Source organism: Gobio gobio, assembly GCF_949357685.1.
Source record: "Gobio gobio genome assembly, chromosome: 4".
NCBI classification, from domain to species: Eukaryota; Metazoa; Chordata; class Actinopteri; order Cypriniformes; family Gobionidae; genus Gobio; species Gobio gobio.
Genome location: NC_137100.1, coordinates 5,091,191 through 5,117,372, shown reverse-complemented (window position 1 = coordinate 5,117,372; position 26,182 = coordinate 5,091,191).

Sequence of the window (26,182 nt, the reverse complement as noted above, 5' to 3'; positions counted from 1 at the left end):
CAAAAACACGTTAAATCAGACGAATCATATTAATTTGTTACAGAGAGATACCCTCTCTCTGCAAGTAAAGCACTTTTCTCTGCAAAGAGTGGACAGCTCTCTGAACCCACGCATGCCGTCCCTAGTTTCTCCACTAGAGGGCATCATTGCATCACAAATAAGCCAGCTGGGCAAACACGAAGCCAGCACGGCGCGAGTGGGCACGCTCGCGAGCCGTGTGTCTGCTTCACAAGCTACAGAACCACCCGTATGGGTATTGCGTACAATATCGCAGGGTTATCGTCTGCAGTTTGCAATGAAACCCCCACTTTTCAGCAGTGTTCGTTTTTCTCACACAGAGGAAAACACGGCGCGCGTTCTGAAAGAGGAAATCTCCTCTCTGCTGAGCAAAGGTGCGATTCAGGTGGTAGCCTACCCCCCAATCTGATAAACCAGGGTTTTCATTCTCGTTATTTCCTGGTTCCAAAGAAGGACGATTCCCCCCGTCCTATTCTGAACATCAGGGTGTTGAACAAACATTTGAGGAAATACAATATCAGAATGTTAACTCATGGTTCGCTCGCCCGCGCCATAAAACGTAACGACTGGTTCACATCGGTCGATCTGAAAGATGCTTTTTTCCACATAAGCATTTATCCACCTCACAGGAAGTGTCTTCGTTTCGCCTATCAAGGCATTTGTTACGAATTCACGATCCTGCCGTTTGATGAGTCTAAGCCCTCGCAGCTCCTGTCTGTGTGCGGAAGCGGGCTTGACTCCCCTGAGAATGTCTGGTCTACGGATCCTGACATACATAGACGATTGGCTCATCATAGCCGATTCGAGGGGAAAGGTGTTGCAGGACACCTGCCGCGTGCTCGCGCACATTACATCTCTGGGCTTCAGGGTGAATGTGAACAAAAGCAATTTTACACCCAGCCAGAATGTGATATTCCTGGGCATGGAGCTTAACTCAGTCTCCATGTGAGCGCGTCTCTCACAGTAGCGCGTTCTCTCTCTGATGAACTGTCTGTCGCAGTTCAGAGAAGGGGCGAGGGTGCAATATCGCACATATCTCAGGCTACAGGGTCTTATGGCTTCATCTATCCAGGTTTTGCCACTAGGACTCCTGAGAATGAGGGCGTTCATGAAGTGGGTTTTGTCACTACATTTCAGCCCGTTACACGATCTTTGCCGTTCTGTGACAGTGATGCGCACCCGCGCTGCAGCTCTGCAGCTCTGCGCCACTGGAAGAACGTGGACTTTTACGCACAGGGCGCCCCTCTCGGGACGGTTATGTTGCGGAAAGTTGTGACGACGGATGCGTCCTTAACAGGCTGGGGTGCCACCCAAGAGGGCAGAACTGTGAACGGTTTGTGGCCGAGCAAACTACGTTCAGAGCACATAAATTATTTAGAGCTTCTGACTATTTGGAAGGCTCTGAATAATTTTCTGCCCCGTCTGCAGGGACATCATGTGCTCGTACGCTGAGACAATACCACGGCAGTGGCTATATCAATCGTCAAGGCGGCGTGCGCTCGTCGAAACTCCATGCTCTAGCTTACAAGCTTTTGGTATGGAGCAGTCGATTTTTCCTGTCGTTACACGTGACTCATGTTCTGGGCATTCTGAACAGAGGCGCGGATCTTCTATCGAGGGGGAACCCGCTCTTCGGAGATTGGCGCTTCCATCCTCAGATAGCAGACATGATTTGGATGAGATTCGGACAGGCGTCCTTAGATCTATTCGCCTCGCGCGAAAACAGCCGTTGTCCTATGTTCTTCTCGCTAAAGGACTTGGACTCGTCCCTCGGGGTGGACGCACTGAGTGCTGCTGTATGCCTTTCCTCCCCTGTGCTTGATAATTCCAACACTGGCCAGGGTGAAAGAGGGGCACCTGTCTCTCATCCTGATAGCTCCCAGGTGGCCCAAAGCGCCCTGGCTGGCGGAGATAATCACCTATTGTGTCAAGCGAACGGGGAGATTTATCACCCACACCCGGACAGGGTAGCTCTCTGGGCTTGGCCCGTGAGAGGGCGAACCTCAGCGCGTTAGGGCTTCCCCCGCGCGTGGTGGCTACTATACAGAAGGCCAGGGCCGTTTCTACACGGTCCTTATATGGCTGTAAGTGGCAAGTGTTCGATGAGTGGTGTGATGGGCGGGGTCTCACGTCATATCAGTGCTCAGTTTCTGATATTTTGTGTTTCCTCCAAGACCTCATGGATAAAGGAAGGTTCTTTTCCACTATTAAGGTCTATCTGGCAGCTATTTCTGCTTGTCATGTGGGTTTTGAGGGCTCAACGGTTGGGCAGCATCTTCTAATCCGCCGATTTATGAAGGGTGCCCGTCGTTCGTTGCCAGTCATTAGGGGAACGATCCCTGAATGGGACCTCTCCATGGTGCTGGAAGCCCTGTCTCAATTCCCTATTGAGCCTCTGGGGAATATTTCCCTAAAGTTGCTGTCCTTCAAGACAGCCTTGCTCTTGGCTTTGGCGTCAGCCAAACGTGTCAGTGAGTTACATGCACTCTCGGTTCACCCCTCGTGCATTAAATTCTCTCTGGGTGGAAATAAGGTTTTCCTTAAGCCTAATCCAGCCTTCATGCCTGAAATGTTTTCCTGCGTTCACATCGGCGGTGTTGGAGCTTTCCGTTTTTCACCCTCTGCCCTTTTCCTCCGCGGAGGATCAAAGGCTGAATGCCCTGTGTCCGGTCCGTGCGTTACAGACGTATTTGGCTAGGACCAGTGCTTTCCGGAAGAGTGGTCAACTCTTTGTTTCATGGGCTCCTCCCCACAAAGGGGATCCCCTGTCTAAACAATGCCTTTCACATTGGTTTGTGGACGCTATAGTTTTGGCTTACGAATCGAAGGGAGTGCAACCCCCCAGGGGGCATCAGAGCTCATTCCACGAGGGGCTTAGCCGCCTCTTGGGCTCTGTTCAGGGGAGTATCACTGCAGGATATCTGCTCTGCTGCCAGTTGGGCTTCTCCCCATACGTTTGTGCGTTACTATAGGCTGGATGTCACCAGAACCTCGGTAGCACATTCGGTCTTGGGGGTGGGGTCTTCCTGACCCTGCCTTCTTTTGTGTGTGCCATAAACATCGTTTGGCAGGCTGCCAGAGGATGCAAATTTCTCACCGAGAACAAGTTGCGACTCACGGAAGCCCTTTCACCAGAAGATAGGGCTGCCAGAGAGAAACTTTGGCCCCTTGTGAAGAAAGCCAGAGAAGAGGGAAAGAAAGCATCTTTTCGTGGTTCTTTTGCCTTAATTGACGGGAAAAGATTCAACTACTCTGATGTAAAATAGTCAGTTTATGCGGTAAGCCTATGTTCCTTTAAAGGAATATACTGAATAAGCTGTTTCTTCGTTTTACGTATAGGCGTGACCCACGTTTCACTCAAGTTTACACTCAAGTTTATATAATCGACTCTTACTTTTTGCTCCTATCCATGAGCAACGAATTTTGTGAAAAAAAAAAAAAAAGTTTTGTTCCTCCTCTCATTGCATCGCTACTTTTGTTGGACCGCTAATTTTGTAATATCGCCTACATAACTACGGCTCGCTATACAGTGACATTTTTCCCCTTTTGTTTTCCAATAAATGTTTCGTGACAAGCAAGGCGGTGAAGTGAATTTTCTCGAATTTAACGTTTGTGAATTATCTTTGGTTATATATTGTTCCTATTTCAAAATAGATTTTGTTATTGTTTGTTCAGATATAAGAGGTACAAGATCTGTTTTCTGTGTTTAATGGACTTTGGTTTAATTCCTTTTCTGTTGTATCCTTAAATGTTAGGGGTTTACGTGATGCAGTAAAGAGGAAAGCTGTTTTTTTATTTTGTAAAAGCAGCGAGTCGGATATAATTCTTCTTCAGGAAACACATTCGTGTGAAATGGATGTAAAATTTTGGAAAAATCAATGGGGAAATACAATTTATTGTAGCCATGGCTCTAATCATTCTGCTGGAGTTTCGATTTTGTTGCACAAGTTTAAAGGGAACATACTAGGAGTGAAGTCTTCCGATGAAGGTAGATGGATTATTTTATCGCTTCAGCAGGACAATTCAGTATTTACTATTTGTAATATTTATGGATGTAACTCCCGTTCTGCCAACAAGTCTCTCTTTTCTCAGATAACCTCTAAATTGAAAGAAGTACTTGCTAATTATCCAGACTCTTTTCTGATTTTGGCCGGGGATTTTAATGAGTGCTTGGATGACAACTTTGACAGATATCCTCCCAGAAGCAACGATAGCTTGCTATCAAATATTAATATTTTATCATTGTGCACAGAATTTTCTTTTACAGATACATGGCGTTTTTTTCACCCTGATCTGCAGGAATTTACTTGGTCTAATAGTAATATGTCCTCCCAATCGAGAATTGACCTCTTCTTGATCTCTTCCTCAGCTCTTCAATTTGTTAGAGATGTCTCTCATTCTTTCACACCCCTCTCAGATCATAAACAAATAAGTCTAAAATTGTGTAGCAACACTGATAAAACTTCAAAGTTACGTGGTTACTGGAAATTTAATAACTCTCTCTTAAAAGATGCATCCTTTAATGATGGTATTAAGAATTTGTTTTCAGATATATTTTTTGAAAATTTTAGTGATGGTTATAAAACAAAATGGGAATTCTTTAAATATAAGGCTAGGCAGATTGCCATTAAGAGAAGTAAAGAATTAAAAGCATCAAAAAATACAAAAATAAACGTACTACTAAATACGTACTAAACGTACTACTTGAGAGAATTAAGTCTACAAATTAATCAAGTTTACTTGGATTTGGCTAGAGGGGTCTTTAGTAGGTCAAAAGCCAAATGGCTAGAGGAAGGAGAGACTAATTCCAGTTATTTTTTTGCGTTAGAGAAAAGGAATTGCAGGAGAAATTCATTAACAGCTTTGTTTATTACAAGCTTTTATGACAAACTTTACACTTCCGAATTTAATATGGATAATTGTAAGATTTTTGTTGAAACAATTAAAAATTATATTCCTATCATTGATAATGATTTTAAAGACCTTTGTGAGTCTACTTTAACAATTGAGGAAATTAAATCTGCACTCTTCTCTATGAAGAGAGGAAAATCCCCCGGTATTGATGGATTTTCTGTAGAATTTTATGTCCATTTTTGGGACTTAATAAAATCCCCTCTACTTTGCATGTACAAAGAATGTGTTGCTCAGAAAGAAATGACTACATCAATGAAACAGGGTATAATTTCTCTTATTCCAAAACCTGAAAAAGATTCCCTCTTAATTGATAATTGGCGACCAATTACACTCTTAACAGTTGATTATAAGATCTTGGCCTTGGTATATGCTAATCGATTGAAATTTAAGCTTAATCAAATTATAGCAGAAACGCAGTCAGGTTTTGTCAAAGGTAGGCATATAAGCAATAATATAAGACTTGTTTTAGATTTATTAGATTATGCTGATTTTGTACACTCTAAAGCCATTATACTTTTCTTAGATTTTTACAAGGCTTTCGACACCATTGAACATGGAATCCTGCAATCACTCAGACTGTTTGGTTTTGGGGATTCTTTTGTTAACATAATTGAAATGTTTTATAAAGAAATTAGTAGTTCCGTCAATATGCTCACCTCCCAAAGATTTGTCATAAGGCGTGGTGTCAGACAGGGTTGCCCGATTTCACCCTTTTTATTTATTTTGGTTACAGAATTATTATCATTGAGTATTATGCACAATCAGAACTTAAAGGGTATCTCCATCTTCGATAGGGAAATCAAAATCTCGCAGCTGGCTGATGACACCACCCTTTTTCTAAAAGATAAAAGTCAAATCTCTAGCGCCATTCAGATAGTTAAAAAGTTCTCGAATGCTTCTGGGTTAAAGTTAAATATGTCCAAATGTGAGATAATGTCATTGCATAATTGTGATGACACGGTAATTGATAGTATTCCAGTCAAAGACACAATAAAGTAATAGGTATTCATCTAACTAAAAATCTAGTTACCAGACAACAACTTAATTTTTCTAGTCGGATTAAAAAAAAAAATATATATTTTTAATCTCTGGTTACAAAGAGATCTTTCTCTCTATGGTAGGGTTCTCCTCTCTAAAGCAGAAGGTCTTTCTCCCTTTGTATATCCTCCCCTTTCTTTATATGTGACTGATTGTTCTGCTAAATGTGTCAATAAAATTTTCCTTGACTTCATATGGAAAAACAGGTCTCATAAACTTAAAAAAACAGTAATTTCCAATAGTAGAAGTGATGGGGGACTAGAAGTGTTAAATTATCATAATATTATTAATGTGTTTAAAATAAACTGGCTTAAAAGATGTTTAATAAATCCAACATCTATATGTTTTTTATTCCTAATTATATCTTTAATAAAATTGGAGGCCTACCTTTTATCTTAAAATGTAATTATATGTATAATAAACTCCCGGTTAAATTATCTAATTTTCATCAACAGGCTCTTCTTGCGTGGAAATTGTGCTACATCCACAATTTCTCACCGCATAAAGAACTTCTATGGAATAATATGAGTATAACCATTAGAAACAAATCGTCTAAGGTTACGTATGTAACCTCTGTTCCCTGAGAACAGGGAACGAGCGCTGCGTCTAGCTGACGCTATGGGGAACGCCCTCGGCGTGACTGGTGTCTGAAGCTACTATCGAATCACGGCAAAGTCTTTGACCGACGTCAGCCCATGACGTCATCAACGTGCGACCCGGAAGTATAAAAGGGCGCCGTGCCAACACATACACATCTTCTCGTCTGAAGGGACTGTATGGCAGATAGGCCCTGAAGCATGGCAACGCGACGCAGCGCTCGTTCCCTGTTCTCAGGGAACAGAGGTTACATACGTAACCTTAGACGTTCCCTTTCGAAAGGGAACTCTCGCTGCGTCTAGCTGACGCTATGGGGAACGATATACCAACGCCGCCATGCTGAGGGGAGTGTCTGCCCATTGGCAGTGACAACTGTCAACTCAAGTAATTCATAGAAAAACCTGAGCGATTCCCCCTCAGGTCCTGGGCTGACAGTGACAGCACTCCCTACGGTCATAGCCCAAGCTATACAACTAAACGGAACCCTAACGCACTGCGTGGAGTTCCATCTAGACAGCTTGAAGGCCCGGGACCACTACTTCCAAAGAAGGGGTCCCTTCAAGGGAATGTGGCTAGGGGACCCGAAGGAACCCCAGCCAGTCACTACTCGGGAAATGTTCTCCCGAGTGCCACCAGGGAGGCCTGACCTGGTGCCCTAAGTGTTATGGACACTTCGGTTTAGCCAACCCTGTCTGTTCAAACAGAGCCTCTGGATGGTGCCCAAGGGGCGTCCAAGCTAAGGGACTGAAACACAGGCAGTCTTACTTAGCCCGGAACTCAGAGACGGGTTATCCAAGAGAGCAACACTCAGCGTAGTGCTTTTCAACCCTTGCTATCGAGGGGAGTCTGCCTGCTCAAATCAAGGATCTACCAGGTGCTTGTGTTTCAAAGCAGTAGGGAGGCCGAAAGGGCCTTAATGACTGATCTAACAGGGAGGCCTCATGAGAGGCCTACGACCGTCTGACCAGGCTCAGGCGGCTGAGCACTCATAGACGACCCTCATAGAGGGGAGCAGCTGAGCCTGCCTGGCGAGTAACCTCCAGCTGTAAGCCCAACTACCACAATTTCTCACAGAGAACTGGTAATCAAAGTGCCTAGCTCAGGAACTTCAACTTCAAGGAGGCCCTGTGGGCCTACTACTTGATAGCGGGTATTCCAGGGAGGCCTATAGAGGCCTACTACCTAACCGCAAGCCATGCTGGAAACCCAAGCATCCAGGCTCGGGACTCCGTCCTCAGGGAGGCCTTAGTGAGGCCTACTACCTGACAGCAATACCGCCTGCTGAGGTTACCCTTGTTTTCTCAAGGAGGCCTATGGAGGCCTACTACTTGACAGTCAAGCTACGCAGGCTAGTCGGGCATCCTGTTTAAGGAACCCGTCCTCAAGGGAGGCCTATTTAAGGCCTACTACCTGATAACCAGCCTTTAGGGAGGCCTGGAGAGGCCTACTACCTGATTGCAATACGTGCTAAATGACTGGGTCCCAGGAACACCTCAGGGAGGCCTGATGGGGCCTTCTACCTCGTTCGAGTGACCACCATCTGGGACTCGACAGTCAAGCTACGCAGGCTTTTCGAGCATCCTGATTAAGGAACTCGCCCTCAAGGGAGGCCTATTAAGGCCTACTACCTGATAAGCAGCCTTCAGGGAGGCCTGGAGAGGCCTACTACCTGTTTGCAATACGTGCTAACTGTTTCAAATGACTGGGTCCCAGGAACACATTAGGGAGGCCTGATGGGGCCTACTACCTTGTTCGAGTGACCACAATCTGGGAGCTCACCCTCCGGGAGGCCTATTGAGGCCTACTACCCGACAGTCAAGCTACGCAGGCTTTTCGAGCATCCTGATTAAGGAACTCGCCCTCAAGGGAGGCCTATTAAGGCCTACTACCTGATAACCAGCCTTCAGGGAGGCCTGGAGAGGCCTGCTACCTGTTTGCAATGCGTGCTAACTGTATCAAATGACTGGATCCCAGGAACGCCTTAGGGAGGCCTGATGGGGCCTACTACCTCGTTCGAGTGACCACAACCTGGGAGCTCACCCTCAGGGAGGCCTATTGAGGCCTACTAGTCGACAGTCAAGCTACGCAGGCTATCCGAGCATCCTGATTAAGGAACTCGCTCTCAAGGGAGGCCTATTGAGGCCTACTACCAGATAATCAGCCTTTAGGGAGGCCTGGAGAGGCCTGCTACCTGTTTGCAATTCGTGCTTAACTGTTTTAGATGACTGGATCCCAGGAACACCTTAGGGAGGCCTGATGGGGCCTACTACCTTAGAATTTAACAGCAGGTCTTCAGGGAGGCCTGATGAGGCCTACAACCTGCCTCTGGGAGTGACCACAATCTGGGAGCTCACCCTCAGAAAGGCCTAGTAAGGTCTTAGAGTTAACAGCAGGCCTTCAGGGAGGCCTGATGAGGCCTACAACCTGCCTCTGGTAGTGATCACAACCTGAGAGCTCACCCTCAGGGAGGCCTAATAAGGCCTTACAACTAACAGCGGGCCTTCAGGGAGGCCTGATGAGGCCTACAACCTGATAGCAGCTGTCCCGATGCGCACATCGGTACATACCTCCAGTGAGGCCTGGTTGAGGCCTTCCAACTGAAAACGCGCCTTGTTCAAGAGGCCTACTGAGGCCTACAATTGACAGCCGACCTTCAGGAGAGCGTTTTTGCCCCTCTTTAACCTGATAGCCAGCTAGGCTAGCAGTACCTTGATGCCTCAGCATTGGCACCTGCCTTACTAGAGCCTCCGATCTAAGTGGTACATATTACCAACGGTGGCGGTGCCTCAGCAACGCGCCTCCTTCATCCACATCCCAACTGATGCCTCAGCGTTCAGTCGTTGATGAATACCCAACTCTATACAGGAAACCTGGGGTCTGTAAGAAATACATATTTTTAGTGTAATACACAAAAATGACCACTCTCACCTGCGGCATGCTGAGCGAAGACTCATTGTGCGGTTCTCACCACCATGTTCTACCGCCCTTGAATGCCTGAAAGGGGCGTTCTCACTGAGCAGGTCCGGGTGGGCCATCAGAACATAGTTCTACTCATCATGGGCCCGCCTCAGGCCTGATGTAAGAAGTGCCTGGGTAAAAAATCATTAAAAGACATTAAAAAGGAAAAAGGAGAGGGCTAGGATGTAACCGCCCTCAAGGGAAGTGATCCATCACCAACGCCGAGAGCGTTGGTCCTGGATCACCTCCCTCAGATCCTTTTTCCCCCCCGGGAATCCCATCTCCTCTGTGCCCTGCTCCTCCACGGAGGGGGGGGCACGAGAGGAGACGCTAGCTCTCTGGTCCTGCCTACGGTCCTCAGACCGTGAAGGACCAGGTCCCGCCTGCCTGGGTGGGGGCGCGGATCTCAGCGGTATGCATGTCTTAAATGCCGCTGAACGCGCCTTCGCCTCCCTGAACTTTCCAACCCCCGCCCGGCCCCACAGCCCGGCCCCCTGGTCGAAATCCTCCAGCAGGTCCGCCTGGTACGCCTGAAACACCGCCATGGTGTGAAAAGCAGCACCAGCCTGACCCGCTGCCGTGTATGCCCCTGCCATTAAAGCACAGTTTGAGCTCTCAGTGTTGATGCCCACGAAATGCGAGAAAAGTCTGCAAACTTTCCTCGCCAGTCGGTAGCCTCAACACATATCCATATTCCCCTATCCCCTCGACATCAGCGAAGTTAAACGCTGATGCTGATGAATATTGGGTCGAATATGGATTCTTCCATGCCCTCTCGATCTCTGTAAGAAGATCAAGAAGGAATGGAAGGCTCATCTGAGCTGATGGTTTATGGCCAAGGAGAAAACGATTGTGCAATCTACCACGAGCGATCTCTCCTCTAACGCGCCAACATGGCAGCCGCAGCCTGCCTGCAGTACGTTCCATAACATTCATCAGCTCAGCATACACGGTCAGGGTGGCTGAGAGGATTCATACCACTCTCACCAGCCATCCCTAAGAGCACTTGCTGTTTAGTCTCGTTAACCGCCAGATCGTCGCGACGATCGGCGAGCTGCATCTGAGAACCCATGATGTATGCCAACGCTCAGCCTCAGCTTGAACGGGACAGCATCATCCAGTCCCAGATGCCAAACTTTCTTCCCTCAGGAAAAAAGCCAGACTAGAGTGGAGCGATCTCAGATTGAAAACCGCTCACACTCACACACAAACAACTTCAAATGAACTTGACTGTGCATGCTCTTGATCCCAGGCAGTAAATACACACTCGTGTGTATTAATAATTGAATTTGTTTTACCTTAACTCGTATAGCAGTTCAAACAGACAGTCCCTGAAGACGAGAAAGATGTGTATGTGTTGGCACGGCGCCCTTTTATACTTCCGGGTCGCACGTTGATGACGTCATGGGCTGACGTCGGTCAAAGACTTTGCCGTGATTCGATAGTAGCTTCAGACACCAGTCACGCCGAGGGCGTTCCCCATAGCGTCAGCTAGACGCAGCGAGAGTTCCCTTTCGAAAGGGAACTATCTTTTTCCCTAATTGGTTCAATAGAGGTTTCATTTATATACTTTCTTTATTTGATAAATCTGGTACTATCTTATCCTATGAAAGCTTTATGACTGTTCATGACTTCCCTATTCCTTTTAAAGAATATAATACCGTGATTAAGGCTATTCCCTCTGGTCTAGTGCAATTGGTTAAGAGCCACATTTTGTACAACCAGAAAGATACAAAGGAGTCGGCTTTGTTATTGAATGGCATTAGCATTTATGATAAGAAATGTAATAATAAACATATCCGACAAATTTTTCAGAAAAAAGACCAAATTCGCCCTAGAGGCAGATCTCATTGGGCTGCCCTAATCGACAATATAGACTGGAGAAAAGCATGGCTGTTAGCATATAAATATTTTATTCCTAATAAGACTAAAGAAGTCCACTTTAAAATATTACATAAGATATACCCAGTTAATTTAACAATATCCAAATATGTTGATATTCTTAGTACTTGCTCATTATGTGGACATGAAGATGAAACATTGATACATTTATTCTATTCTTGTGATTTGGTTCAAAAGTTTTGGTCTAATTTATATTCCCATTTAAATAGAACTCCCATTAATACACAATCTTTTAATTTGAAAGATGTTATTTGTTACACTGACTCCAGCAAATCTAAAGTATATATTTTAAATTTTTTTATTTTGTTTGCCAAATTTTTCATCCATAAACAGAAATTTATGAACTCACTTCCTACTTTTTCACATTTTTTGATCGAGGTAGACTCGCTGCTTAAATCTTTTAGATTAACTATAAAATAATAACTGCAAAGTTACAGTATAAAGATATACAGATAAAGATTGTCTTTTAATGTAGATATTTTTTGCTTATTCTAAATTATATACTAAGCTTGTATTTCCTATAATTCAAGTAACTTGAAATATAATGTGTTATGTAAAATGACTAGTACTGTAAATGTGCAGGTTCCTTTGATCAAACGTATTCTGTACTATATTTAGTAAATTTTACAGAAATTGAATGTAAAGGTTGCAATTTGTTATGTATAAGTAGGCCTTAATTTAGAGGTTGAAATTGTGAGTGGTTCTGTAAAAATAAAGATTAATACTGTAAATATGCAAACATTTGTTTTTGAATTTATGTGCTTACTGCGTTTTTATAAATGATATCTTAGTTATTGTACATGGAAAACCTATATTTTAAAAGTATATTACTGTTGATGGACAGAGCAGGTTTATAAAATAATTCATAAAAATCTCAAATTTGCAGAGATTAACTTGAAAATTAGTTGATTTATGTGTAATTTTACATAATTTATCAGTTTTTCCACAGTTTAATAAATGATTATTAACAGCGATATACTGTAATTTGATTAATTTTGACTGTAAAATATTGTCTGTTTTTTACGGTTTATTGCATGTAATTTTGTGAAAAGGTTTTTTACTGTAATTTGACGGAATCCGTCTGGAAACTTTGCTGCCAGATATTTACAGTTTTTTCACGGGATTTTTTTTTTTTTTTTACAGTGTACGCACTTTTCCCTGTGGCAGAGTCGCTGCAGGTATTTGGAAATCTATAAGCAGCAGCAATAATAATAATTATAGTAGGCTATAATAACAACAACAATAATAACTATTATTATTATCATCCTGATAATAATTATTGTCCCTAATAGTTATTTATCCTGACAGATAAATCTACTCTAATTAAATTAGATTAGATAAATGTCTGTCACCCATTATTATTCTTTTTACATGTGCAAATATCAGCATGGACAACAGTTTTCACATATCGTCACATTACGCACATGCAGCGCTTCTGTGAAAGGAGAAAAAATGAATAAAATTATATATATTGTATATTTATTTAAATATACAGGTGTTTTGACGGCAAGATTTCTTAAAGGGTAACTAAACCCCTGCTCAGAGCTTAACTCCACCCACTGGCAATTTTCAAAAAATGCTGGAAAAGTGGGCAGATCCCGGCGGACACAGAGGGGACAAACCGAGGGCGGGGCTGAGCGGAGGGCGTGCACCTGAGACCCGCAGGGACGGGTTGATTGACAGCTGTCAGACTCGCGAGTCGCAAAGATGGAGAATGACTGGAGTGACGCCAGCTTTGCAACAGAGCGGTCATTTCTCCTACCTTCACCTGAAGTGGAGGAGGGTGGATTGTCTGTAACAGACACAAACCCGGAGCCTTATCAATGCGAGCCGCTGCTCAAACTGCGTTAACTCCCGATGCCGACGATGCTAGTGAAGCAGCCGCGCAAGAGAACCGACCTAATCTATCTGCGTCCGCGGCAACCACTTGCGTGTCAGGGTTTGAAAGCGCGTCTCATGTATGAAAATTATCTGTACAGATGACGGGCGGCAATAATATCGCAAGAAAAGCCTGACGTGAACTGACAACTGCATTATTTAACCGTATTTTCTTCAATACAATGTTAAAGCAAGTGTCAAGTGAGTTTCATTCATAATGTTTCCACTTCATGTAATATGAGAGTTCATACTGGAGTGAAGCCGTTCTCATCCTGTGATTGGGGAAAACATTTCTGAGGGCGTGGTGAGCTCGTGCTAGGGGCGCGGATAGTGAGCCGTTGGAGGTACCATCCTACGTCACGATGTACCACAACGTCCAATAGGAAAATTCAACTGCAGTAGCCACCGTTCAACCTTAAGAGGGCAGCACTTTGGCGGTTTTACACCATATTTTATAGAATTAAAACACTTTATACTCAAATGTCAAAACATTTACTCGAATCAATGAACAGCATTAATAAAGCCCCAGTATTACAGATCATTAACTAAAAAAAGTTGGTTTAGGGTTTAGTTACCCTTTAAAGCTACACTGTGTAACTTTTTTAGTCTATTCTTAGCTAAAAACACTTAGTTCTTTCAAAAATATATGTGCTCATTAATGTATATTTACTTCTTTCAAGTAATAAAGTATTCTCGTAAGTTTATAATATGCCATTGAAAATACATAAGGTAATGGGATCTAACGGTGGTCGCCATGTTGCCCCTCCATCTTGAAAGTACATTAGCCAAAGAGGGACATACCCGTAAATTCAAGCTTCGCTTTTCGCGTTTTAACCGGTTTTAATACTCGATGGCACTGTACAAAATTCTCTGCCTCGCGCATGTGCGCGTCAACTTGTTCAGACTTGTCTGGTGCATGTGCAGAGAGTTTTCATCTCAGCAGCGTCAGTAACAGAGTTATAAGGAGTTTTCCTGGCTTGTTTATTCCTCAAAAGTCTGTTTTTCCTTGTGTGGTATTTCTGTGCGTTAATAACTCCGTAAGTAATAATAGTTATTTTCATTGTAGATGTGTTTCAGAGTGTGTCATCGCGTAATTCAGTTGATTTCACCTCAGAAGTATTTTTGTGTCAACATACAATAGTGTAATGCTCACCTATTTGAATAATCATTCAGTTATTTTGTTATCAACAATGTTTATTCGTTTATAGAAAATATTTGCTTGTAATGTATGTTGATGGAAATATGTATCAGGTCTGATCGGCATATTAACAATTGTTATAAAGAGCGCACTGACTGCAGTGCTAATGTTAAAGCGCCGCACACACTTTTGTAATCCGACACCGCTTGTTAGCAGCGGCAGCTCCGCTCCTTTTAATGCAGCTGCCTTTAGCGCCTATATATGGTACAATAAGCTCTGGTTTACGGTTACATTATACAAATGTATAAGTATAGTTATACAGTTCTTAACTGTGTATGTATATTTACCATCCTTATTTGTTCTCTCACTGAAACCACATTTATGTACATATCCACGCAAACCTGTTTATGCCTTGCAATTGGATGACTGAATAAACATTACTATCATCAAAGTTCACTCTGGATTAGCTGCAGTTCTTTCTAGCCGAATAATTAGGCCAGTTGAGTTCCAACCATCCCCACTGGGCACAGAATATTCCACAGGCACCGTGTCGAATGTGGACGAGGTCGAACTGGAAGCCATGTTAATCTTGGACTAAATCGGCCACCGTAGGAGTTGAAACGAAATCGGAATTGAGAGGAACAGAAACTAAAGTTCACTGGATGGTCATATACAAGTTCACCACTAGATGGGGGAAAATATCACACAGTGTAGCTTTAATGTTTTTAACGAAGTCCCTTATGCTCACCAAGGCTGCATTTAATTGATCCAAAATACAGCAGAAACAGTATTATTGAGAAATAGTTTTACCATTTAATTTACAATGTAACTGTTTTCTATTTGAATATATTTTAAAATGTAATTTATTCCTGTGGTCAAAGCTGAATTTATCTTCATTACTCCAGTCTTCAGTGTCACATGATCCTTCACAAATCATTCTGATATGAGGATTTGCTGCTCAAGAAACATTTATGATTATTATGAGTGTTGAAAACATTTTTTTCAGGATTATTTAATGAACGGGAAGTTCAAAAGAACAGCATTTATCTGAAATGTAAAGCTTTTGCAACATTAAATGTCTGCACTGTCACTTGATCCATTTAATGTGTCCTTGCTGAATAAATGTATTACTTGTTCTTTCCCCAAAAAAATAAAAACATAAATTCTTACAGACCCAAAACTTTTGAACGGTAGTACAATGTTGCAAAAGCTTTCTATTTCAGATAAATACTGTTATTGTGAAGAATGCTGTTCTATTCATCAAAGAATCCTAATTTATTTTGTATTTTTTACAATATTACAGCTTTTTATTTATTTTTTATTTTGTTATATATATATAACTGCTCGGGTTATGTATATAACCCTTGTTCCCTGAGAAGGGGAACGAGCACTGCATCGGAACGACGCTTTGGGGATGCTCCCTTAGCATCAGCGAATCTGAAACCAGAATGCCAACTAGGCCAATCCGATTGGCGTGCGTGATGACGTCATTGTGACGGCATACCCAGAAGTATAAAAGGGGAGCTGGAACGTAATGGCGGTAGTTATTGCTCTGAAGCATGCGCTCCAGGCGCGCCGAGGTGTGGCGTCGGGATGCAGTGCTCGTTCCCCTTCTCAGGGAACTTCCCTTTCGAGGGAACTCGCACTGCATCGGAACGACGCTTTGGGGAACGAGTACCCACTAGGCCACACCGAAGGGTAGCACCTGCCCTAGTGTGAAGCCGGAGACCGGGCACAGCTAGGACTGGAGCACCCTAGCACCAGGCGTCGTAGGGAGATCCAGGCTATAAAACCTGATAAAAGTGTGTGGGGTAGCCCACCCGGCCGCCTCGCAGATATCCTGCAAGGGGACCCCAGAAAGAAGGGCCACCGAAGAGGCCATGCCTCCGGTGGAATGAGCCCTCACGGCCACAGGTGAAGGCAAACTGCGCACCTGGTAGGCCATGGTAATCGCCTGGACAATCCAGTTACTGATTGTCTGGGTAGACGCAGGCAATCCCTTCTTAGGTGAACCAAAACACACCAACAGTTGTTGTGATCTCCTCCACTGTGCAGACTTCGCCAGATAAACTCTCAGAGCCCTAACCGGGCAGAGTAGGTGAAGCCTCCCCTCTTCCGCCGTCACATGAGGCGGAGGATGAAATGCCTGCAGGACCGATGACCTGACCACCCTGGAAGGCACCTTAGGCACGATGCCCGGCCTAGGGTGTAAGATGGCCTTTACTCCTCCCGGGGCAAACTCCAGGCAGGCCTCATCCTCCGAGCCCCACGGAGGAATTGTACAACCAGCTGGTGCCTACCCAGAGGCCCATCACCCATAGGAGTGTGGAAAGCCGCAATGGCAGCCACGCACACCTTGAGTGTGGACGGGGTAAGCCCTGCAGAGAAGCGATCTTGGAGGAACTCCAGCACTGAAGCCACTGGGCAGTTAACTGGGTCCACCTCACGCTCTCTGCACCAAGTGGAAAATACATTCCACTTGAGGCTGTACAGTCTCCTCGTAGACGGAGCCCTGGAACTGAGTAAGGTCTCTATCACCTCCGCCGATAGGCCAGCCTCTATGTACCTGGTCCCCTCAGGGGCCAGACCCATAGGTTCCAAATCTCCGGGCGGGGGTAAAATATCGTACCCGCCGCCTGAGACAGGAGATCCCTCCTCAGAGGAATCTCCCACGGCTGACCTGCTAGCAGAGCTATGATATCCGAGAACCAAACTCGAGTCGGCCAACGGGGTGCTACCAGAAGTAGACTGACCCCCTGTCGACGGACCCTTTCCAGGACTCCCGGGAGCAGAGCAATCGGGGGAAAATGCGTACAGACGCAGCCTCGGCCACGTCTGAACCATGGCATCCAGCCCCAGCGGAGCTGGATGCGTGAGGGAAAACCACAGTGGACAGTGGGACGTCTCTCGAGACGCAAACAGATCCACCTCCACTGGGCCGAACCTCTTGCATATGGCCTCCACCACCTCTGGGTGGAGTCGCCACTCCCCGGGCCTCAGCCCCTGCCTCAGCAGGATGTCTGCTCCCTGATTTTGGACCCCTGGGACATACATTGCCCTGATGGACAACAGTTTCCCTTGGGACCACAGGAGGATGTGATGCGCCAGTCTGCAAAGAGGGCGCAACCTCAAACCCCCCTGCCGTGCCCCAACCAGTGAGGGAGGCGTCTGTTGAAACGGATTTCCGGCAACAGGACGCTCCCAACACTGGCCCTTGGGACAGAAACCAAGGTTTCTTCCATATGACTAGGGAACGAAGGCCACTGCGCGTTACCCTGATCATACAGAATGGATTTCCCCTCAAGGAAAGCCACCTGGTTTACTTCCATATCAGGACATGGTGGCCGCGGAGGTCCGGGAAAAAGCTCCTCAGAGCTTTGTAGACCGCCAGCATTTCCAGGCAGTAGATGTGCCAGGAGAAATGCCTGGTCTCCCACAGACCTCTCGCAAAGCGGCCGCCATGACCACGTCCCAGCCAGTGAGGGAGGCGTCTGTTGAAACGGATTCCCGGCAACAGAACGCTCCCAACACTGGCCCTTGGGACAGAAACCAAGGTTTCTTCCATATGACTAGGGAACGAAGGCCACTGCGCGTTACCCTGATCATACAGAATGGATTTCCCCTTAAGGAAAGCCACCTGGTTTACTTCCCATAACCACGTCCCAGCCAGTGAGGGAGGCGCCTGTTGAAACGGATTACCGGCAACAGAACGCTCCCAACACTGGCCCCTGGGACAGAAACCAAGGTTTCTTCCATATGACTAGGGAATGAAGGCATCTGCGCGTTACCCTGATCATACAGAATGGTTTTCCCCCCGAGGAAAACCCCTTGATTCCCAGCTACCACTGTAAGGGTCTCATGCAGCAGGCCAAGAGATATTCTGTTGGACGCAGCCGCAATGAGCCCCAGCAGACCTTAAACTGCTTCACAGTGATGCTGTGGCCTAGCTTCATTTTAGAGACCACCGCCCGTATGGACTCGATACGTTCAGGAGACAATTGTGCCCACAACGTAGAGAATCCCATACGACTCCCAGGAACACAGTTCTCTGAGAAGGCGTCAACACGCTACTGCGTGTAGAGTCTCAAAGGGCTAGGCCGCCTGGAAGAACCCGATATTGGTACGCTTTGCCCCAAAAAGCGAACCTCAGGAACTTCCTGTGACACAGAAGGATGGATACAGGGAAGTATGCGTCCTCTTCAGACCCATCGTGACAGACCAGTCCTCAGACTGGATCTGAATCACAATAGAGGAAATGCTAAGCATCTTGAATCTGAATCTCCTCAGAGAACGATTCAAGTACCTCCGGTCTAAAGTTGGATGCAACTCGCCATCCCTCTTAGGAACTATGAAGTACTGGCTTTAGAACCCGGACTCCCTGTCTGGCGGAGGAGCACATTCTGTGGCCACCTTACCAACAGGGAGTGAACTTCCTGTTCCATTACCCGAACCTGCCCAGGGACCACTGCCGTCCAGACCACCCCACTGAACTTCAGGGGAAGGTAACCGGACTGCAGTCTGTATGCCCCTTCCTACAGTCGCAGGCCCCAAGCTGATATATTCGGAGGCATAACCATGCGCCGAGATAATCTGCTAAGGGAACCAGCCTCTCGAGGCCGGTCTCGGGTGTCAACCGAGCCTCCTCCCCGACCCCCTGAAGCGGCTAACCGGCAGGGCGAAATCGAGGAAGATTTTCGGTGTGCGTACGCGTTTGCTGGACCACCGCAAGTCTTGCTAGAGGCGGCTGATGCAGCACGCGTGCACGGGGAAACGATGTGGCCCGAAGCGTACTAGACGGCGGGAACACAGCATCGACTCCCGAAAAACTCCACAGGGGAGACGACCTCGATCGCTCCTACCCGGGAGAGGGGGCTGGCCAGCAGGGGCCTCATCTAAGGGAGCAGCTCAACAGGGCCACAACACTAGAGCGGACACTGCGATTAGCAATTGCCTGAAACTGATGTGTCCCGCAGGCCACAAGGCGGCGAGAACGACATCAACTTCAGGAGGGCTCCATCTTAGATGAATATCCAGTTCACAAGTTAAACACGCTTGGGTGACAGAATTAAAGTATCCAACTTATCAAAGTCGGATAACATGACACTCAATTCCTCGGAATTAAATGCCATCATAATCACCAAACCCGTGCAACCTGATCTGAATAATAGGCTGAATAAAAATTATATCTAACTCCTCAAAGTCAGATAATATTTTAATTTAATTCCTCAGAATTAAATGCAGCCACAATTAAGGTGAAACATAGTCTGAATGATAGGCTAAATATCTAACTCCACAAAGTCAGATTATATTTTATTTAATTCCTTAGAATTAAATGTAGCCGTAATTAATCAGACAACACTGTTTTATTTGTATTATACGGACTCATTGACCCCGCGTTGCCTCAGCAACGTGGTTCAAGCCGTCATAATACAATTGGTTTTCATCCCTCGAGAAAAAAGCCAAACAGTGTCACACAATACGGTGAAACATGGTCTGAATGACTGAATATCTAACTCCTCAGAGTCAGATCATATCTCATTTAAATCCTCAGACTTAAATGCCGCCATATCAGACAATACTGATTTAACGTACTATACGGACTTGCCGTTAAGCCAACCAGTATCTCATGCACACCGATCGCGTGTGTTCACTTTAAATGCAGACACATAACCTGCGCGCTGCCTTTTTTTTCTGCAATCGCGAGATGGAATCTTGCATATTTAAGAAGTGCTTATAACTTTGACTGCCACGATGCTGAGCACGTCTAATTCCTCAGAATCAGACCGCTCACACATCGGGTCCTCCGCCCCGGGGGAAGAAGCCGCAGCGCGGGCTTCCACACGGGGAAGGAGAACATCTGAACTGTCAGATAAAGACTGGGAAGATGCCTCAGCAGTCCCAGTCCCGCTGACAGTCCATCCGTGAGCCCCATGACCAGCCTCGCCGCACCGCCTCGGCGGATGCGGGACCGATCCACGGGGCTCACGAGGCTGGCCGGCCTCATCGAGCACAGCCAGCCGAGAGCGGAGCACCCTGAGCGTCAGCTTCTTGTAATGCTTACAAGCAGCTCCCTAGAGAGCCGCTTGAGCATGCTGAACGCCCAGGTAATGCACACAAAGCAGGTGTGTATCCGAGCCCGACATGTAGCGAGGGCAAGGATGCACACACTGCTTAAACTCTCTCACACTCTCACATTTTCCATTTTCCAGTCACACACACTTTCACTGACAATACAACAGTAAATAGACAGACAGTTTGACAGATAGCGCTTGCTGAAGAGCAATAACTACCGCCATTACGTTCCAGCTCCCCTTTTATACTTCCGGGTATGCCGTCACAATGACGTCATCACGCACGCCAATCGGATTGGCCTAGTTGGCATTCTGGTTTCAGATTCGCTGATGCTAAGGGAGCATCCCCAAAGCGTCGTTCCGATGCAGTGCTCGTTCCCTCGAAAGGGAACATAAATGCAGCCTTGGTGAGAAGAGACTTCTTTAAAAACATTTAAAAGAATCTTACTGTCCAAAAACGTATATTTTATATTTAAACTTATACTTTTTTTGTACAAACAAATAAAGGTAAACCAGCATTTTTTTTCCTTTTTTTTCCTCAACTCAGTTTTGACTGATATTGAGCATAACCATGCAGCAAACGTTTTAAAAATAGCCTGAACAAATGAATGAATGAAATGAATACCCTAAGCTACTTACATAGCCTGAATGTTTTTTTTCAAACCCCTGTTAGCATAATTATACGGCATTAAAGTTAAATTATTTAGCAGGACCCCGATTTCGGCTTCGCTAAAATTCTTTTTCTTGCCGCTCGACATTCTCAAGTAAAACATTTGGACGTTGAATGGTTGAAGGGACGTTTATAAGGTGGAGATCTGAAACCAGGTTTTCGGTATCACACACATTTCAGAAATTATCTTAGACCAAACGTAGGACATTTACGCAACATTTGATAAATTATCTCATCAAAGGGGCTGAAAAAAGTTTATTAGTTCAAATTTCATGGAACTATTTCACTCCAGAGGAAAGATTTTTATCTTTTTTTAAAGATAAAAAATGAATCATCCCTCGTTGAGCTTATCTTTTTACTCTTTCACTAGAATCTTATCACTTTTGCTACAAAGCATTCAGCACTTTCTCATGCACTAGTATAAAGCATTGTAAAGATTGCCCTGGAAGAGTGAGGGAAAATATGTTTAAATTTATCTTAAAAATAGTCTTTAATGTTTGATAAAAAAAAAAAAGGAATTTCAGGTAAAACGTTACAGTAAGGTTTCATTAGTTAATGTAACATGAACTAACAATGAACACAACATTTGTTACAATATTAATTAATATTTGTTAATGTAAAAATAGTCATTCTTTGTTTGTTCATGTTAGAGCATTAATAATGTTAACAAACACAACTTTCGATTTTATTAATGTATCAGTAAATGTTGAAATTAAGATTAGATTAATAAATGCTGTAGTATTGTTCATTCTTAATTCATGGTACTAATGCAATTAACTAATGTTTGTTTACTAATGAACTTATCGCAAAGTGTTATCCAATCATTTATATTATATTTTGCTTCTTTATGTCAAACCAGCGACTCTTTTAAAAGTGCAGTTTTTGAAATGAACTCAAGCACAAGTGAGCATTTGTGAACTCCAATGTCTGTTCATCACACATGAAACATGTCACAGACGGACTTTAATATGATCTGCAGCTTATGTAAATATTAAAAACTTAATAAAAGTGAAGGCTTATTTTGAAAACAAAGACTTATATTTGTAAATATTTTAACAGCAAGTTCAGTGATTTCAGGATCACGTGTATGTTGATGACATGATGATGCTAATCTGAAAATATTGGCTTTACCTTTAAAGTGTTAAAGCTACCACAATGAGAAAAGACCATTTCATTTCTGATTTTACAATGCATGAAAACAACTTATATTTACAGATGTGAAAAATACTTTAGTGGGGTCAATCACTTTTTATCATCAAAATATGATGATACAATTCCAAGGAGGGGCAGAATGTGCTCACTGCAATTTACAAAAAGCTGATAAAAATGAAACATCATAAAAAAATAAAAATAAATATTTAACTGTGAACTAACCATGAGTGTGATTATCTAGTTCCTTAGAATCCTCCACTTTAATATTTAAAAGCATTTGCTTATTGATACAGCTATAATGTCATAAATGTCATAGCTTTGCTGAAAGAGGTTTTAATGCTTAGCATTTAACATGCTAATGTGTGCTTTTGCTAGCTAAAAGTTTGTCTACTAGCTAGTGCAGTTTTATAATTCAGTTGTGTAACATTAAAATATATTCAATTGAAGTGAATGAATGAATGAATATATGAAATTGAGTGCCTGAATCATGTCAGGGAGCCATAAAAATCCCTTTGAGACTACTTTGGGTCACTTAAAATGTATTAATTCCATGATGTTGAAGTTACATGAACAAATTATGTTTGTTTAACGTTATTGATTCATGTGGGACCGATGTACAAGATCAGGTAAATCCAACACACTTTTTTCAGTGTTGTATCAAGGACACACCCATAATAGGGCAAATGTCCTGAATATTATAGGCCTACTCCACCCACTGGAACAGTTTTTCCCTGGAACTGAATATTTCACAACAACCCCAAGGTGAAACTCCCTCTGTTCATTTTTTCACCCCCTTTGATGTGATTGCAGTGACGACTCATGTCATGTGATTCTGGCAGCATAAATAGTGGATCAGAATCAATCTGAGAGACAGATCGCCTGATAATACAGTTTATTTCATCCAGAGTTTGATCACCAGCACTGCAGCGATGTCAGGAGAATGGAGCCCAGTGGAGCCAATCACTGAAGCGGTGAAGGAGATCTGCACAGAGGTAGGAGAAAGAGAATCACTCATGTAGTATATGCAGTTTGTGTTAAAACACAGCCTATAGTAAAATGATCTATTTTGGAGCTGTAAAATGTGTTTGGGAAAATATTTGTTGTAATTTTTAAGCGAACTTTATATGTGTTTTCTGCTATCTAAACTAATAAACTCAGTCTTTTTTAAAATAACGATGATAATAATAATAACCATAATGTATATTAATATAACATGTTTGTCTATTTATTCAGGTGAAGCCAGAGATAGAGAAGAAGGTTGGACTCAAATTTGGTCTTTACAATCCTTTAGAACATGCTTCTCAGATTATTTTAGAAGGAACAAACTATATGGTCAAGGTAAATGAGTGTTTTTTATGGATTTTGAACTTATGATTTTGTAACACATCTGCCTTAGACTTTTGTCCAATGTTACATAAATAAGGGACAACCCAATTATGCTTATGAGTGTTTTATAGAAAGTTATACAAAAATGCTTAACTCAACAATCTCTTTACTCTTCCATTTACAATGTCAAAATTATTTACTCTAAAAGTAAATACAATTCACCAGCTAATTACATAATTAACTTCTGAACTGTTTGTCCAAAAATCCTAAAAGTGGTCTCGATAGATTCGGGATGTCATTTTTTCGAACTACACCTAGACCAGCAAGTTCAGCAGAGTTTGGCTCCAATCCTGAAACACATCTATTGAAGCTCTTATTGAGAATTAACAGAGATGTTGATGTTTTATTGAAAATATTTGGTCACCATTATGGAGATCATTGTTTCCTTTAGTTGGGCAGTTTGACTCTTGGTTTTTTATGCGAGTTTGTGGTTTTCGTTACAGTGTTAACAAAACATAATCTGTTCAAATCAAAAGAAGCCACAAAAAATTGTGATGAAGAAAATTTTTTGACTAAACTCATCACTGACTAAAAATTTTAATAAATAATATTCACCAAAAATACATTCTTGCCACAGATCAGACATTCTGAATTTTTATGTTTAAAAACATTCTAGGAGGAAAAAAAGTTTAGACACACATAAATCAAGAATCAGCATATGAATCTCAACAATGATGACATACTTATCTTGTCTATCCCTGACCTAGACCTTTTATCAGATTTTTTCCAAAATCGAATCGTATCATCTTCAGAGCGTGCTGACAAAAAGTTGTGGATTTCGTCTGAATCGTTTTTGTATACCGCAGCAACAAATTTGAGGTACGATGGCAAAATGACTCTTGAGGCTTTATCTCTGCAATGTTTTGGTATATTGACACCAAACTTTGCATGTGTCATTGTCACCTCAAACTGACTACACCACATCAGTTTCGTAACAGTGCCACCTATTGGTCGAAAGTGAAAAACCATTAAATCAAATGAATAGAGATCGTATTTGATTTTTCAGCCTTTTTGCCTCTTAAAATGTTTTTAACTGCTCATCGATGCAGTTGGCCCGATAATCCCAGCCATTTTGGCATGTCTTATCTTCATCTTTGCACTTGGTCCTGATAATTACTGCTTGCAGCTATTTGTGAATTAAGTTTTTTTTTCAAATCAACTCTCTCTCTCTCTCTCTCTCTCTCTCTCTCTCTCTCTCTCTCTCTCTCTCTCTCTCTCTCTCTCTCTCTCTCTCTTTCTCAGGTGGAAGTCGGACAAAATGACTGCGTTCATGCAAGGATATCTTCAACTCTCTCCTTCGATAAAGTGACATTGACTGTCATCAGAACCGAGTACCCTAAAACCCTCAGTGACCCTCTGGAGCCCTTCTGAACACGTCTAACCTCATGCCGAAAACAGTGTGTCTGATCTAATAACAGACTCACAATGAGCTGCCATATAGAGGAACTACTGTAAACTGTTTCATTCCTCAATATTAAACTCAATATTCAAACCCTCAGTGCCTGTGTCAGTGTGTTTATGTGAACAACACCAAATTCACTTCACTTTACTAAAAATTGTTTTATGCTGAAATAATAAACAGAAAACACTTTAAAATCCTGTCCAAATATATATATATATATATATATATATATATATACAGGTGCTGGTCATATAATTAGAATATCATCAAAAAGTTAATTTATTTCACTAATTCCATTCAAAAAGTGAAACTTTTATATTATATTAATTCATTACACACAGACTGATATATTTCAAATGTTTATTTCTTTTAATTTTGATGATTATAACTGACAACTAAGGAAAATCCCAAATTCAGTATCTCAGAAAATTTGAATATTACTTAAGACCAATACAAAGAAAGGATTTTTAGAAATCTTGGCCAACTGAAAAGTATGAACATGAAAAGTATGAGCATGTCCAGCACTCAATACTTAGTTGGGGCTCCTTTTGCCTGAATTACTGCAGCAATGCGGCGTGGCTTGAGGAGATCCGTCTGTGGCACTGCTCAGGTGTTATGAGAGCCCAGGTTGCTCTGATAGAGGCCTTCAGCTATTCTGCATTGTTGGGTCTGGCATATCGCATCTTCCTCGTCACAATACCCCATAGATTTTCTATGGGGTTAAGGTCAGGCGAGTTTGCTGGCCAATTAAGAACAGGGATACCATGGTCCTTAAACCAGGTACTGTTTGCTTTTGCACTGTGTGCAGGTGCCAAGTCCTGTTGGAAAATGAAATCTGTATCTCCATAAAGTTGGTCAGCAGCAGGAAGCATGAAGTGCTCTAAAACTTCGTGGTATACGGCTACGTTGACCTTGGACCTCAGAAAACATAGTGGACCAACAGCAATAGATGACATGGCACCCCAAACCATCACTGACTGTGGAAACTTTACAGTGGACCTCAAGCAACCTGGATTGTGTGCCTCTCCTCTCTTCCTCCAGACTCTGGGACCCTGATT